Raw genomic sequence first — 15449 nt, 5'->3', positions numbered from 1 at the left:
TTACCTGGTTCAGATAATGCTGAATGCTGGTAATGCTTGGGTCTCCATAGTAACCGCTCTAAATTGATTTGGTACTCAGGGCTCCCTGATGCACCTCGTTTGACCACCACTAAGGAGCCGGTGGTGGAGGGGACTCCTGTGGAGCTGGGGTGCTCTGCCCCGTCCTACTGTGACACCCACCCCCCCCACTGTGACGTGGACCCCCGCCCTGGGGCTCAGCACCCAGCTCCAGCAGGTCGATACCGTGACCTCCACTCTGACCTTCAACGCCTCCCACCTCCACCATGGAAACAATGTCTCCTGCACTGCGGCCTACTACATACCATCTGGGAACAAAACTGTGACGTCTTCAAGATACCAACTCAGTATCTCATGTGAGTCAATGTTCTACCTTTTCAATGAAGAGTACATTTTATTATTTGTTTACTTTTTTATATTGATCTTCTCTGTAACGACTTTTAATGTTTCTCCTGTTTTTCATTTCATTTACTCTATTTTATTGTATTCAGAACAGTTTTGTTAAATTCACAACATCTAACCAACATGACGGCGGAGCTGAGGGCTAGGCTCTGATTGGTGGGTTCTCTCTCAGATGCCCCCAGGAACACCTCTGCTGTCGGCAGCCCGTGTCTTCCAGCCAGAGAGGGAGTCTGCCTGAACCTGACCTGCACCAGTCATGCTAACCCTGCTGTCAGCGAGTTCACCTGGTACCGAATACACAGAGAACACATCCTTAAGATCGGGATTGGATCTTCTCTGTCCATCCAGCTGTGGAATGCCAATTAAGTTTTCTTCTGTGAGGTCCGGAATGACTTTGGCACAGAAAAGTCTAATGTCTACAAGATTGACATTCAAAGTAAGTTGATTCAAAACAGGATCAACCCTGAGCTTGTACCTAAATGTTTCCTCGATCTAAGACCGAAGACAAAGCAGTGTGTTGATCAATAATTCAAAGTAAGATTGACTCAAAACCATTGGGCAAATGTAAGGTTATTTTAATCAAACCTGAATACGTTTCTTATCTATTCATTTCAGTTTTTGCTCTGCTTTTCTGTTCACTCTGACAGCTTATTGTAAGGTCGACATTCAAAGTCAGATTGACTGAAAACCAGGAACAACCCTGAGTTTGGTGATGTAGTGATAACAATGTTTTTTGTTAAACAGGAAGTAAGATGACTTCTCCAAAATCTCTCTTCTTGTTGTCTTCCTCCTTCCCTGTGTTCACAGCTCCTCCCAGGATCCTGCCCTCTTCAGGCTGCAGCAGAATTGCAGCCTGGGTGCGATGTTCCTGCGACAGCGTGGGCAGACCATCACCGTCTCTGGAGTGGCGGTTGGATGGGAAACTGGTGTTGGGTTCTGAAGGCATGTCTGTTAGCCAGGTCAACCTGGAGAACGCCACGTTGAGGAGCTCCCTCACAATGAGGGCCCCTGCTTGTCTGACAGCCTTGACCTGTCAGAGCTCCAACGCTGCCGGGAAAACCAGCCAGAAGCTTCCTGTCCCCCACCTGGAGACACAGCCAACCCTGACAGGTCTGACCTCAGGGAGATAAAGGGACCCTATTGCACCACCAGCTGTGAGGCTGATCAGTCATTACAAGGTCTTTCAAAATAGAGTCACTTCTGGACACTCCCATCACAAATAGGAGTGAGTACAGGTGATGTATGATAATAATTATAATAAAAATATTTATTTATATAGCACTTTTCAAAGTTACAAAGTGGTCATACAGTCAAGAAAAATGACTAAAAGTGGAAATTGATGAAGTAACAATGACAAGCAAGATTAATTAGGAGGTATTTGAAAGAAGAAACATAGCTCAAGTTTGGAGACACTGTATTGAGAGGGACAGTAATACAACAAGTTACAGTAGTATAAGCAGGAAGAGATGAGAGCGTTTATAACAGTGTCTAGATTCTAACTGGTTAAAAACAATCTATTTTATAGATAATGCGACATTGCAGAAGCACAATTCAAAGACTGATATCATCTTGTGGTTAAAGATGTTAGCAAAGATGACACCAACATTTCTGCATTGGGGTATGATGCAACAGGATACCGTGAGGAGAAGTGCTCTCAGGCCTGCCCCTATGGTAATAGCATCCAATTGATCTGAGTTTAGCGGAAGAAAGTTTTACATATACAACAACTTCAAATATTCTGTGTTGTATTGTGACCAGTTGTGTTTCGTTTTATTGTAGTCAAATAAGAAATTGGGCTGGCAGTAGTATGCATATGAATAGAAACTGATGTACTGATGAAGGATTTGACCTAGCGGTAAAATATATATGGAAAATATAAAAGGGCCAATGACTGAGCCTTGATGCATTCCATAATTAATGGGAGGTGGAGGATTTAAAGTAACCAATGGCCACACAAAAGTTCCTAATAGAAAGGACAACATAAGGATAAAATAGAAAACAAATCTGATGCTGCACCTGATAAGCCAACCCAATGCCTAAGAAGTTCAATAAAATCACATTGTCTACTGTTTCAAAAGCAGCAGTAAGATCTAAAGCAAAAAAACACATGTTAAGCCGTGTAAGAAAAAATTTAGGGAGTGACATAGATCATGGTTCATGAAAATGAGGTAATAAACAAAATAACGGATGGTAGATCAACTCCCAGGTCACCTCCCTGATGTACTGCACCAATTGGTAGGTTGGTAAGAATTTCCCTTTTGTGATTTTTTTGAATGGCTTCTGATGACTAATAAGCACAAGGGATTCTTAATATGCATTGATTGGTCAAATCACAAATTCCTGATGCCACCTCTTCACACTCAGACCAACTGCCCTGGATAGCTGCTACTGCAGTGCTAGCCGCGGGTCTACTGTTTGCAGCAGTGTGTGCCGTAAGGTACGTGGACTGCTAGCCATTGTTCGTACGAATGTTCATTCCATCATTGATTATGTAATTATTCTCATTATTGAATAATTAGCTTACAGTCACACCGAGTTCATCATCTCAATTGAAACCACTTTCCCTGTATGGCAGTGGGATCAATTCAGCTAATCACGATGTCAATCAAAAATGGTCAGCTTCTTCTTCTCCATCCTTTTCTTCTTCTTCTTCTTCTTCTTCTTCTTCTTCTTCTTCTTCTTCTTCTTCTTCTTCTTCTTCTTCTTCTTCTTCTTCTTCTTCTTCTTCTTCTTCTTCTTCTTCTTCTTCTTCTTCTTCTTCTTCTTCTTCTTCTTCTTCTTCTTCTTCTTCTTCTTCTTCTTCTTCTTCTTCTTCTTCTTCCCTACTGTAAACATTCCAACAGATAAGGTTACCCTAACCTGATAAGGTTACCCTAACCTTATCTGTAAACAAGTTACCCTAAACCGATCCTATGTTTACCCAGATAATCCTAACCCCATCTCTTTCCCACGGTCACCCTAACCTTATCTGTAAACAGGTTACCCTAACCCTATGGTTAGCACAGTAGCCATAACCTTATCTGTAAACAGGTTACTCTAACCCAATGTTTACCGAGGTAACCCTAACCTTATCTGTAAATGGGTTACCCTAACCCGACCCTATGTTTATCCAGGTTAGCCAAACCCTGCTATCTCTGTCCCAAGGCCACCCTAAACTTAACCGTTTTTAACCCAGGAAACCAGGGTGTGAGTTACATGTGAGCCAGTAGGAGTTGAGCTCCCATAAGTCTGAGCTCCCATGAAATAAGTCAAATGTGTAAAAATGTGTGTCTTTGTGTGTGTGTGTGTGTGTGTGTGTGTGTGTGTGTGTGTGTGTGTGTGTGTGTGTGTGTGTGTGTGTGTGTGTGTGTGTGTGTGTGTGTGTGTGTGTGTGTGTGTGTGTGTGTGTGTGTGAGAGAGAAAATGTGAGATCCCTGAGGTTCTTTTGACATCCCAATCAGTAAATCCATATATATATATGTATATATATATATACATATATATATATTTATCTCACTCAGGTGTTCTTCAAAAGGGGGGAGGACATCTATGCTAACATTGATACACTGATGAACACGGTCGGACCAATAGAGGAGCCTGTTGGAGCAGGAGGAGAGGCTGTTGGACTGGGAGAAGGGGCTGTTGGACTGGGAGAAGGGGCTGTTGGACTGGGAGAAGGGGCTGCTGGACTGGGAGAAGGGGCTGTTGGACTGGGAGAAGGGGCTGTTGGACTGGGAGAAGGGGCTGCTGGACTGGGAGAAGGGGCTGTTGGACTGGGAGAAGGGGCTGTTGGACTGGGAGAAGGGGCTGCTGGACTGGGAGAAGGGGCTGTTGGACTGGGAGAAGGGGCTGTTGGACTGGGAGAAGGGGCTGCTGGACTGGGAGAAGGGGCTGTTGGACTGGGAGAAGGGGCTGTTGGACTGGGAGAAGGGGCGGACTGTGATGTGGTGTACACAACAGTGAACTGGAAGATGAAGTCCAAGAAACAAGAGATCTGAGCTCCTGGGGCAGAGACCCGCTGGGGCCCAGGGCCACGGAGGCCCCTACACTTCCTCTGGGGAGGATGAGGGATGAGCTAAGGGCCGGAGGGATGAGTTAAGGGCTACATTGATGGGTAAAGGCTAGAGGGATGAGTTAAGGGCTACATTGATGGGTAAAGGCTAGAGGGATGAGTTAAGGGCTACATTGATGGGTAAAGGCTAGAGGGCTGAGTTAAGGGCTACAGGGATGAGTTAATGCTAGAGGGCTGAGTTAAGGGCTACATTGATGGGTAAAGGCTAGGGGGAGGAGTTATGGGCTACCTGGATGAGTTAAGGGATGCAGGGATGAGTACGGGGCTAGACCAGGGGCCGAATCCCAAATAATCTTAGGGGTACAAGTTGCTCATAAGTGGCTGATTTAGGAGAAACCCCTAAAAATAATGGGTCTGTCAGTCTTATTTTTTGGACTCCTAATTGATTTTACTTGGAGGAATTCACGAAGTATTTTAGGCCCAAAAGTAGCACCCAAGTCTAGGAGAGCTTAAAAGTCCTCGAGAGGACTCCTAACTCAGTAAGACCTATTCACAAAGAATCTGAAAATGGCTGCAGCGAGACGAAATGTTTTGGAGACAATGGAGGACTGCGAATTGATAAATAATGGTGTGAAAGGGTATCAAACTTTTGGTTGAATTTGTGAATAACACCTCGATATTTTGCAACAGGGAAAATGCAACTTTGCAATGCTGACAATTTAGGAATATCGCTGTTAAGGGAAACTAAATATGTATAAATATGTCCTCAGTTCAGTTGTTTTATATATATGTATATATATAGTGTTCATTCTATACCCAAGTCCACAGAAGGGATGCAGCATAATTATTGAACCACTGTGGGGATGTGTAAGGATGCAGGCTTGCGTCTTGTAAATGAAGGTGCGTTCACATCAAGCACATGTTGGATGTACATCAAGGATGTTTGCAGTTTTAAGAGAGCTCGGCTGAGCGTAACATGCATAAATGGTATTGAGAAAATATATCATAAACCATGCCCATGAGCTAAAGAGTTCATCGCCTCCGTCCCAACTATCTCTCCGAGTGTAGCGTATGGGAACCGGCCTTCCTTAATGTCAACAATCGCAACATCAGTGATGGTTAAAACAAACGGGGCTGTAAAGCTTAAATCGAGTATACGTAGAACGAATAGTATTCACTTCAGCCATATGGCATATTTATTCACCGTTCAGAAGAGCCTACAGAATACACAACTGGATGCCGCTCAGTCATTCAACAACATCGCTCTAGCTTGACTTGACGCACTCATCTGCAGCTAGAGTGTAGTGACATCATCACGTTACCGTATAACATGTAACACATTGTCAACAGGATTATACTGGTACCCTACTACCACAGTTCATGGAGGAAGGGTGCACATATTAACGCTTAACAGGGGAAATGTTACAAATGTATCTATAATCATCCTTATTGATAAATTGTATCAAGTTTGTAAGCAGCTCAGTAGCAATTGGTCCTGGTACCAGTTGGGCTTTCGCTTGCGTTTCATGTCTAGGCTTCGCTTTCTTTCATCATGATAGGAGGACTTGAACAGCAGTATGGGCTGATTTTAAAGTGTTTGAGTTTTGGATATATGCTCAATGGATGAAGTTTGCATGGTGATTTTAATTACCTCCTTGATATAATGCAATTTGCGTATTTTTATTGTTTGCGTTATCTCTCTTTAATGTGCATACAACGTCATTATCGTGGTCTGCACATACGTGTCATCATGTGTGTATTCTATTAACTGCACTGTCCATAACCATTTGATAGGACTTCATTGAAGCGTATGTTACAGGATGTTGCGGATGAGTTTCACCGAGACCGCCTGCACTCAACAACCAATCACCATACTGACCTTGTGAGTAAACTTGTGCCCGAGAATCGACGTAAGGGGGCGTCATTCTTAGTTCAGTCTTGTTGATTTATCCTTAGTATGAGTAGGTCTCAGCGGCTTTGTTTAAGAAAACTCCTACGTAAAAACTTAGGAGCACTCCTAGCGGTAAGATAAAAAGCTTTGTGAATACGGCCCCAGATGTCTAGTAAATCAGAGGTTAAAAAAAAGGTTGTGAATAGGTTTTCATTTAAAAAAAAATTATATGATTATTATTATTCTATAGATTGGTTTATAGGGAAACTTCACTCATTTCCATTAAGCTTTGTATCGTTAGAAACACACTCATATTTTTGAATGGTCGTGCATCATTACCTTATTTTCTGGAGAGACTGGAGAGATCCATATCGATCTCCAACACTTCCTGTTTAAGATGACGCAATATGACGATTTTTGCGTAGAAGTAAATAGGAAGTGTAAGAGGGGAGGATTCTCGTAAGACTACAAGCACTAGTCCCACCCCCCCAGAGGCGGATTGGCCGTTGGGACGATCGGGAGATTTCCCGGTCGGCCGGCCGGCCAGCGAGGTCAGGTGGACCAGCCCACAGTTGTGAGCTGCAGCGAGGCGTCTGCAAGCCGGCCCTGAGAGAACCGGGCCTAAGCCCGGGGCTTGAAGCTCACGGTATTTTCCTCCCTTAAGCTTCATAGTTACCATACCGAAACATGTCTACTTTAACAAATAAAGTGAGTTAAAAGCGACCAAGGATTGGACCACTTTCTTCCAGAAATAACGCAAAAATCTCGAAAGAAGTACAAACGAGGACTAATTCACCAACTAATATTCTTCACTAGAAATGTTGTGTGAAATGATTTTCAAGCAGTCTTGCGGTATCAGCTTGGTAGATGGAACAGCGAGGTCTCCGATAGGCGGAGATCTAGATCAGCGGGAGTGGCCAGCGAAGCAGCGAAGCTGTGCATCGTGGTGCATGGTGGGAGTTGTTGTCTTCAATCCACAATCGCCAAAAAGTCACTTTCTGCCTTTTCTCCGTCAAGAAGACGGCACCAAATTAGAATTTTATTTTATTATTCGACTACATATAGGACCCAATTTCAATACATATTCATGCCTCCACCGGTGAAATGCTCCTTTAACTTTTCAAATATGATTATTATTGATAAGCAAGTCATAAGTCAACAGTGATGCCAGTAATGCGTAACACGTTACTATTCCAAACCAGTAATAAGAAATTACTGAAAATTACTCATCAAAGTCACTGTGCTTTACTATTTTTTTTACCGGATCACCGATTGGCGTTGAAAGAGATGGGGTGGTGTGTGTGTGTCTGTCTGTCTGTCTCCCTGTTTGTGTGAGAGTTTGTGTGCGTGTGAAGCGTAAGTCTCCAAAGACTTCAATCTATCAGAGGCGAGTATCTACCTTGACTCTCCAGAGTCCGCGCAACCAGTTGTTATGGCATCGGAATTAGTCGCACAGTGCTGCGTGCGTGTGTGTGTGTTGCGCATTGCGCTGGAGCGACGGCAGCAGAGAGAGAGCGCGTGGGAGCCTCATAACTAACCCCACGGGGAGGTCCGAGCAGCTCGAGCGCTGGAACGCGCTGTTTACGTCACGCACGTGGAGATGCGTCCGGTGATCGCCCCGTAAAGTGCGCGTGATATTTTGTGTGTGGTTGAAAGCCGTGTCAGTGTGTGCACCTAGGGCCGTAGCACCAAATTCTGTCTTTATGTTGTTGCCGGCATTATTTTCTCCTGTTTACCTATTTTACATTAGATGAATCTAAATAATTGACTGTGGAGCTACACCATTTTTGTTTATGGAGTTGCAATCTAGTGGACACAAGAAGGATCTGTATGAGTGTAGTTAATCATCTAACAACAAATTGATACGGTGTTGCTTAAAGCACCTATTGAATGGGTCACCTCAATCATTATCAGAAAAATAGCCCCACCTGAGATTTTTTTCAGGAGCCGCCACTGGCTGAATATGCAATTGTTAGGACCCGCTAAACCAATTAAATTCAAGATCCATTCCGAAAGGGTTATGCTGCCCTCTAGTGGTGGTTTGCATTCACATTCCAGGGAGAGAACGCATGTAGTTGTCCGTAATGAATTTGAATGCAATATATACCATTACATACATTGTGTGAAACATGACAGCAAATCTATAGCAATTAAATATTAATTGTAATTGTATCCTTTTGGCAAAAAAATCATTGGTCTAGCTTCTATTATGTTTTGTAGCAATGTCTAGTTAATTAAAATGTGTAGTCATCTCTTTTAAACAATTGCAGGCTTCAGGGTTTTTTTTTTAGTCATAGTTCTCAGCTCAACGCAGGGAGCGGCCCCAAAGAAAGTCTTGCCTAGGGCCCCCTACTGCCTTGAGCCAACACTGACCAGTGTCCCTGGTAACATCTAGTGTCCCTGGTAACATCTAGTGTCCTAGGTAATCACTAGCATACCGTGGGGCCCATGGTAACAACCAGTCTTCCTGGTCAGTATTAACCAAGAGCAGTGTTTACAGTATAAAGAGAGAACAATATAAACATTGTTAACAGATGACCGAGTCAACAGTAAAAAATGTCAGGAGGGAACAACTGGCGGAGTCTGATTGGACTCTGGTGCTGGGGGAGGCTGCACACCTGTTGCACATTGAGTAATCAGTGAGCACAGGTTAGACCAGCCGTCTGCACTCGCACTCGGGGATATCTTCTGGATGGCAGAGGAGCACCCTTGCCATGTTCATTATCACAGTTGTGCAATAAACCATATTTTTACACCAACTCTGCGCATCATTTTTCTAGAGGAGCCCAAAAGATGTCACCTGGTGGGGTGTAACATGGACATTTGCTACAGGCAGTATGAACAGAGCAGGATCAACAGAAGTAACAGGGAATGGTAGCAACAGTATTAACAGAACAGTATTAACAGAGCAGTATTAACAGTACTTACTGAGCAGTATTAACAGTACTAACAGTTGTGCCGACCCCGCGGCTCGAAGAGACTGGGGGCGGGTCCCCTGCTCATGTGTTGGAGGTCATGGGAGGAGCCAGTGGCTCATCACGGAGAGATGGGAGCACCCGTGTCATGTGATCTCAGAAGCTGCCATTTTCAATGAATGACTCGCTTTCCGTTGTGCAGGATGCTCAACTTCCCGTTTCTGTTCCATTACCCTGCTTTGTCGACTCTACACCACTACATAACATGTATCCATCATCCACTTACTGTGTTACCGATGCTGCTGATCTACACATGTCATTACTTCAATTTAGTGCTCGTCCTTCATTCAATTATGTTACGTTTTCTCTGTAAATCATCACCCTCTCCGTTGGTTACGGCCTAGAGCTGGGTCTAAACACAGTATTAACAGAACAGTATCAACAGTATTAACAAAGATCAATATCAACAGTATTAACAGAACACTATAATCAGTATTAACAGGCTCAACAAAGAACATGAAGAGTATTAACAGAGAACAGTCAACAGTGTTAACAGAGAACAGTATCAACAGAGAACCGCAAGCAGTGTTTACAGTTATAATAATAAAATGAATAGAGGTCAGTATCCACAGTATTACCACTGTATTAACACTGTATACCACAGTATTAGCTGCATTAACAGTGTTAATGTTATTAACAGTAGTAACAGACCAGTGTTAACGGAGAACAGCAACAACAGTTTTGACAGTGTTAACAGTATTAAAGTTTTTACTAATAAACAGGTATACAGTGCAGTGTTAATATTGGTTGATTATGGGTTTGTTGAACTTTAATCTCTAACTTTATCGTCTTCCTGTATGTTGGCTCAGCTCTATTAATATAAAGTTATGTCTGGGCTCATGTACATTTTAATAAGTTCCTCTTTCACTCACCTCACCCAGGCGTGGACAGATAGATGAAGTAAAGTTTTTAATCTTCAGGAACTTTACATCAAGTCCCCACTCTATCACGCAAGTCACCTTTATGTCTGGTTATTGGAACAAAGGGACATACTGTTTAGATGTACTGATATATATATTAGGGTTGAACATGTCCAATTAAATCACATGACCAGGGTTATCGTTCTTCTTTGAATCTGTATTATATGCGTGAAACTTAGTTGAATTAGTCATGGTAACATTGATAGATTTACTGGTATCTGAAAATGGACATTTCTATAGCAGTTTACAGTATCTTACTATAATTAGTGCAATACTGAGTATGATATTTCAACCCAGTCGCCAAGAAAAAACGTTGACGGTGTACGTTTCCATGAACACTGGATACGTAGCATTTCAACGTAAAATAGCGTGTTATACCTACAGTATCCACGCGTGCCGCTGTGGAGGCGGGTTTCGGGGTTTGGGTTTCACGGGTTTCGCGGCAAATTGTGGACACGATTGTTGAGGGGGGGGGGGGGGAGGTAGACTGTTGTTGACAGGGGAGGGGGGGGGAGACACGTTTGTTGGGGGGGGGGGGGGCACGTTTGTAGGGGGGGGGGACACGTTAGTTGAGGGGGGAGACACGTTTGTTGGGGGGGGGGGACACGTTTGTAGGTGGGGGGGACACGTTTGTTGAGGGGGGGGGGGACACGTTTGTTGAGGGGGGGACACGCTCGACAACGAGAGTTGGTGTTTATTGAACGCTCGACAACGAGAGTTGGTTTTTATTGAGCGAGACTTCAACACGGAACAGCTTCCAGAAACGATGGTCACGTCACTCTCGGTGACGGTGTCGACAACAATGAACACACGAACAATGAACATGTTAATAGAACAACACACAACCACATAACATCCCGAACCCATCAACCCCACTTAATCCTAATAACAAAACAAGTTAACAAAAGCCCCTTTTGTCAACTGACAACCCCAATTCCCAGAATCCCCCGCGGCTCCGGAACACGGCGTCCAAACCCGTGGTCGAACGTTTTCTTCTCCATTCGAAATGAATGGGGGAATAGCACCAACAGGGGGCCATACGTTCTCCTAGCATTTGGTGAAATTGTTACGTAGCCTATATTAATCTTTATTATCTGAATGGGAAATGCAATATTTTAGGACAGATACACCATTAAACGCGTTTCTAATGACATTTCTAGCGAGAAATGTACATTTTCCTTACATAATCTTCAGTCAGTGAATGTGAATGATCTTTATTAATCTTTATTATCTGAATAGGAAATGCAATATTTTAGGACCGATTCACCGTTAAACGTGTTTCTAATAACATATCTAGCGAGAAATATACTTTTTACTTGCATAATCTTCAGTCAGTGATTGTGTCTGATCTTTAGTTTTATAGTTATTTGGAAGATTTTATCGGCTCGCTCGCATGTTTCAACGACGTCAGGTTGTTAGGGACGCTGCTTTCGCTAAACTAGCAGCTCACGTGTTTCCTGCGTTTGTGTTATTAAACCGTTACTTTATGTTACTTTTAATGATATCATCTTGTTAGAAACAAGATCTGAGAGCCAACCCAGTCGCCAAAAGCATACGTTGACAGTGTACGTTTCGTGAACACTGGATTACGTCGCATTTCAACATCAAATAGCGTGTTATACACACACACACACACACACACACACACACACACACACACACACACACACACACACACACACACACACACACACACACACACACACACACACACACACACACACACACACACACAATGCATATCGCTGCTAAATAAATAAATAAATACTAAGGCAGAATAAAGAATAAATTCATTCATTATCAGTCAACTTCAACATGTGTTACTACAGTATGGAGTGGCGAAGTCACGCCCCTTCCGGTAGAGCTCATGGGACCTATGAGATCGAAAAATATGAATGGGTGTCAATGGAGAGTCTTTATATGCCCTGGATTAGCCTACACATATGTTGATTGTGAATTTAAATGATAATTTTTCATGCAAGAAAACTAAAAATTTTCGTGAAGAAGTTTGATAATTTTAGGTTTTATGTGAGGCCGCTTTTTGAACTACAGCTCTTCGCTGCTCTCGACGCATATGATATACGTCACCACACCCGCACTTGGAACTCGGCACAGAGATGGCACATAACTAAAACTCTCCACATGCCCCAACTTATAGGTTTGGGTATAGTTATAGGTTTTCACCTCTTTCTATGCTTTTATCCTCGCCTTGAAAAAAGTGGTGAAGTGGAGCAGAGAGATCGCCATCTCTGTGCCGAGTTCCAAGTGCGGGTGTGGTGACGTATATCATAACGTCCGCTACAACAGATTCCACCAGAAGCTTTACTGTGGTAAAATGGCGGCCTATGGTGACGTTCTAGACGCCGCCGTAGGGCATCTAGTTAATATATATCTATGGTGCCAGCGGCCCGAATTACTGCCGCGGCCCACATAACTGGACCGGCCCACCGGGAAACCTCCCGATCGTCCCGGTGGCCACTCAGTTAATAATCGTTATTAACCAGCGGTCTATGGCGGAACTAGATTAAAATGTGTGTTGTCAATCATCGGCATCTGTTTAATGCTGTTATTTTAGACTTGTGACCAATAATCCATGTAATAGCCTTATAATCAGCAAACAATAAACCTACATACAATATCATTATCAGCTGTCTATACTAAACATCAAAATATCAAAACATCACTTATTTTGTCAAACTGGAAAGGCCCGAATGAAAAGGGCTCTTATGTTGTCAAATGGGAGAAGGATAGAAAAGGACTCTTTTTTTGACCAAAGTATTACATTGGATGTCCAACGGCGTGGGCTGGGAATCCCCTCGACCAATCAGGTTGTGAGCCGAGCAGCGGACCAGCGTGCCTCTGGTTGCGTTGTAGATGCGTGCGGCGTGCGTGTGCGCGTCGAGGGACACGGTGTGGCCGTGCAGTACGTAGGACCAGCGGTAGGTGGTGACAGGGGGGTCGGCCTTACACGCACACTCCAGCAGCACGCTGCCCCCCTCATGCACCACCAGGGAGCGCACCTCCACCCTCACCTCCCTGGGAGCGACTGGAGAAACACGCGGGATGGGGGGGGGGTGGGGGGGGTTAGAAAGTACTAAGGGCAGGTGAACTAAACAGAAGCAGAGACCACTAACGGCGGGTGAACTGAATGTGGAGCAGGATGACAGGAGGGAAGGTGCATACAGGTGACGTGGACCTCCCTGAGCGCGCCCACCACGGCTCCTCCAGGGTAGGCGGCTTCACACCGGACTCTGGGCTTGGCCGTGGAGGAGGCGGTGAAGGAGAGCGAGGAGAGCAGTAGGGGCCAGTGGGGCTGGCGTTGGAGGAGGAGCTGGCGTCCCCCTCCATCACTGCTAGTGCTGTTGGGCGGGGCTCCTCTCTCCCAGTGCCAGCGCAGCACGGGGGGTCTGGACGGGCAGAAGGAGCCCACCGTACAGTTCAGGGAGACGGGCTGTCCCTCGGTGAAGGAAACCGGCCCGCTGATGACGGGGGACTCAGGGTGTTCTGTTGAAGGGGGGAGACAAGCTTTGTTTACACAGAAGTTAAAAAAAGGAATGCCTTCATGTGATTAAAAACGTGTTCATGTTTGAATGTGATGGGTATTAATGTCGTCTAGAGTGTAAACAATGTAAAATGGATAAAGGGTTTTGTATTTGCTGTCTCTCTAGAGCTAAGGCGGGCCTCACAGGGTCCTTTTATCTCCACTATCCTGCTCCGATTCCTCAGCTGCTGCCGTTATTTGGATGACTTAACATCCATCCAACAGGAAGCAAGCTGTTCACATAGGAGGTTCTCTATCAGCGACATTGAAGGTGGACACTGAAGCTCCCATAGGATCCGTTCTGGGCCGGCTCCTTTTTAGCTTACATATAAATGACCTCCCATCTGCATGTCCACCTGTCAGTCTCCAAATGTACCAGGCTGCACACAAGCTCTCTGAAGCATTGGCCAATGTGTCCAAATGGATTTAGCTCCTAAACAACTTCACAAATCCATCGGCCGGATGTGATGCGTGAAGAACTTAAGGGTCGGGGACTCAAGTGAGAGTAAAGAAGGAACTGTGTTGTTCCGTTTAGCAGGAGTACTCGGGGACATTCAGCCTTCTCATTCGTAGCCGGCTGGGCTGTAACACTGAAACACTTCCTACAAATGTAAGGACCTACACTTTAATAAAACAAACATTGAAACTATGCAAAGTGTTGACATTACCAACATAATGTAGGCTACTGTGATTATTATTATTATTTTTTGAACCGTAATGTAATTGCTATTTTGTTGACACACCCAGAACTACAGATGTAAATGAGCCTCTTGTCAAACATATTGAGATTTAAGTGCGAACTAAAACTTGGATTAATGTGTACTGTCCCCGCGTGATAAAATAAATATCACTTTCCCTTCAACACACCAGAGACCTCCAGGGTGAAGGCCCTCGGGGTCCCCCAGTACCCCTCCTCCGGGCCCTTCAAGGCGACCTCAAAGGCCCGTGAGTCCTGCAGGCGGACCGGCTCCAGTCTCAGCGAGCAGTCCCCCTCTGAGATCCGCCCGTGGAGGGAGGTCCGTCTGAGGTACTCCCCGGCCACGTGACGGGGGTCCTCGCTGTTGAAGGCGGTGCTCCTCGAAGGGAAGCGGCGTCCTCCTGTGAACTTCAGCCGGACCTCCACCCGACCCCCGCCCCTCCTGAGGGGAGCAGCCAGGGGGGTGAAGGAGCAGGGGACCACCACACAGGACCCGGCCAGCGCCTGGACTCGACCGGGGACGGACGGGACAGGGGAGGAGCCCCCCGCCGCCGTCCAGGAGAGAGCACCCGCTGGGGGGGGAGAGAAGGACAACGTGTCTCCTTTTGTCTCCGTTACTTTGAAGTGCCAGTAAACCCAAAGAACATCTTACGCCTCGTGCCCACTGCACCGTCAGTCAACGGACGTGGGAAGGCGTGGCTGACGGATGGGGGAGTAGTCTTTGCAGAGGCAACCGTCAGCCAATCAAATCGCTTCGCCGGGTTCTTCCCGCTTCTTCCTGCTTGTTGCGAGGCAAGAAGACCCGCTTTCCCGCTTTCCAGTATCGTCAGAGCCCGAGTCGCGTCACAGTGCTTAAATTTGCATACGCGATCTGATTGGATGACGGAACCGTCGCTGCCGAAAAAGTTGAACATTTTTCAACTTTTTGACGGTGGCGAACGCTCCAAGTCAACGGACGGATCCACAATGCATTGCGCGACCGTCCCCATTCAAAGTCAATGGGCAACGGACAAC

General features: G+C 45.2%; 1 long non-coding RNA gene across 1 annotated transcript; it reads left to right on the top strand.

Annotated features, from left to right (window-relative positions):
• Positions 1–248: 248 nt before the first annotated feature.
• LOC130391822 (uncharacterized) lies at positions 249–1625 on the top strand. The gene is made up of 3 exons (XR_008896946.1): positions 249–374; positions 593–856; positions 1228–1625. It is a non-coding gene; the product is annotated as an uncharacterized LOC130391822 (long non-coding RNA).
• The last annotated feature ends 13824 nt before the right edge of the window (positions 1626–15449 follow it).

This window comes from Gadus chalcogrammus, chromosome 11 (genome assembly GCF_026213295.1).
Source record: "Gadus chalcogrammus isolate NIFS_2021 chromosome 11, NIFS_Gcha_1.0, whole genome shotgun sequence".
Taxonomy (NCBI): Eukaryota; Metazoa; Chordata; class Actinopteri; order Gadiformes; family Gadidae; genus Gadus; species Gadus chalcogrammus.
The sequence above is the reverse complement of the archived record's forward strand: the minus strand, read 5'-3'. Positions and strand labels throughout refer to the sequence as shown.